Below are 2,818 nucleotides of genomic sequence, written 5' to 3' on the forward strand. Positions count from 1 at the left end.
GACGAGGTGGATTCCAGAATCTCTAAGGTTATTTTTGCAAGTGGGAAGCACTAGGGTTTGCTACCTCCAAGCTGCTTCAAAGTCAATGAAAAGTAATCAAGTCGTATACCTTAAACCATGTCACACACACACACACACACACACACACACACGCAGGTGTTGCAATGACCACAGGACTCAAACAATGTGACAAAAAGAGGCAAGTTTCCCATAAAACAATTGATATCTACATTTCCCCAGGGGTTATCAGATCACCATCTCTCAGAGCGCTGTCCCCTGAGGCCTTGTGCTGCATTCTTGCTCCAAATGGCTTTGCTTGCCTCCTTCCTAAGTTAGAACAACCCTACTGATTAAGCTGAAAATGAATTTTTAATGCAAGGGAAGGGGGCTGTCACATTTTGGACTTCTAACAAACTCAATTTTAAATTATATTATTTTCCTAATATTTTGATGAGAAATAGCAGCCCAACTCTCCCACCCTCTCCTTCAGCAACACAGAAAGAGCATGTACCAGGTTAGAGGCTGGACTTCAAATTGGTTCAATCTCCTGCCAAGAGGACTTGTCTGTCGACCCACCACACGTGCACGTGCCCCACTGTCTGAAAGCAAGGTGTTCCTCTGACACCTTTGGTGAGCCCGATGGCCCAAGGCGGAGAAGCAATTACCATTGATTTATATGGGGAAGTGTTTGAGCACACCCAATCCCTCAAAATAACTTACCAAATCATACCAAGTACCACCAACACCCCCCAAAAAAGTAATGTCACGGAGTCAATTATGACTCACGGTGTCTCTATAGGATAGGAAGTATAACTATCCCTCTGCATTTCCAAGACTGTAACTCTTCATGGGAGTAGAAACCCACACCCTTCTCCCACAGAGCAGCTGGTGGTTTCGAACTGCTGACCTTAGGGTTAGCAGCCCAAGAGGTAACCACTATGCCACCAGGCCTCCTACCAAATATCACAGAAAGACTAAAATAGCATGGACACACAGCATTCACGGGCAGGGTTCAAAGCTACGGCAGCGTGGACGAAGTGCCCAGGGAAGGATCTTGGCACTCCACTCTCCAGCTCCCTTTCCATTAGACAAAACAGGGACTGACTGATGCGGGTCTTTCATGACAAGGGATGTAGAATAAAGCAAGCTTTTGAAAAGTGCGGCTTACCGGTAGATGGAATCAGTACCCACCTTTTAAGAAGATTTCCCCAGTGATTCATTGAGACCGCACTTCTGACAGGCGGTTTTTAGATGCCTGGGTAAGAAGCAGCTGGGGATCCTGTTCAGATTTGGTCTGTGTACCTGGGGCACAGATGCACATTCTCAGTCGGGGGGTGGGGGTGGGGGGGTGAACCAGACTGAACTGGCTGGAAGCTCTGGCTAGAGAGATGGAGGAAGTACATCTTGCTGTTTAACGATGAGGATGAAGATGGCTAGCCAGGGGAGGATGCTGTTCTGGGCTCACTGGGGAGGCCAGAGAGTTTATGCCGAGGAATGGACTTCCCAAAGGTGTCCCGGTGGGGATGAAGTTAGGCGTTCAGCTGCAAACCAAATGGTTGGTGGTTCAAATCCACCCAGCAGTGCCATGAAAGAAAGGCCTCGTGATCTGTTTCCATGCAGGTAACAGACAAGAAAATCCTCTACTCCGTCACTCAGAAGTTGGGATTGGCTCAACAGCACGCACCAACAAACGTGAACTACCCAGACACAATAGGTAAAAGTGGGCCTCATAAGCTTTGAGGAGCCCTCTGTCTCCTTACCTGTCCTGCTCCCCCTGCCCCAGAACACCGCCCCGGCCCCCATCCTCCATTGGCCTATTTGCCCATCTCCTTACCTGTCCTGCTCCCCCTGCCCCAGAACACACCCCCCCAGGCCCCCACCCCTCCATTGGCCTATTTGCCCATTTGATTTCAGCAGAGGGGGTGGGCAAACTTTTGTTTTGCAGAGGACCAGGAAATCAACCTTCTAGGTATGGCTGAGCACTCTTGCCTCAAACCACAAGGACTTAACTCTTTGTAGTGCAGAGGTACGGAGCTCCCGGGGTGTAGCTGTTACCACTCAGCTGCTAACTGCAAGGTACACAGCTGTTCCTTGGGGAAAAGACCGCTTTCTACTCCCAGAAAGTTAGTCTCCTCAATTCACAGGGGCCGTTCTACCCTGGCCTGTAGGATCGGCATCTCCTGGACGGCAGTGGACACAGATGCAGCCAGGGCCAATGTGTGAATGGATGGATGTGGCTGGTTTGTGGCTTAGGTACACAATGAACTTCAACAGATGCCTTTCAGAATCTGGGTTCCGGCACTTACAGTGACAAGAGAACTGACGGAAGTGACAGCACCTGAGCCTTGAGCAAGTCGCTCCCTCCATGCAGCTCTCCGCGGTCTCATCAGAAGCGAGAGCTGGCGAGAGAGGTGGCTTCCACACCTGCCCTGCAGAGACTGTGACTCAGGAGTCCCTGAAAGCTTGGGGCCGAGCTGCAGGGGGACAGCAGGACACAGAGCCTGTGAGTTAGTTAATTGTGCCAGCTTGGCCAATAATCACATGCCAGGCTAATTGAAAGGTGGAGGATTAAATGGGTGGTGAGCCTCCCCTTTCTAGTTCTTGGGTCTCTTGCTATGTGGTGGTCGCACCAGGGTGCAGCTGCCTTAGCAGTTCCCTGCTTCAGCTTGCAAGATTGACTTCCTACCAGACATCCCCAAAGAAAAGCCACATGGACCTATCGTGATGCAGCCCTGGGTGCTGGAGCAGCCGTGTGGAGACCCCTGCTAGTGCTGAGATGCTTGTTCGTTCACAGACTCAGCTTTCCTCCTGCAGTCGG

Source organism: Echinops telfairi, unplaced genomic scaffold, assembly GCF_000313985.2.
Source record: "Echinops telfairi isolate 266 unplaced genomic scaffold, ASM31398v2 ScPeMD7_7469;HRSCAF=8507_0, whole genome shotgun sequence".
Taxonomy (NCBI): Eukaryota; Metazoa; Chordata; class Mammalia; order Afrosoricida; family Tenrecidae; genus Echinops; species Echinops telfairi.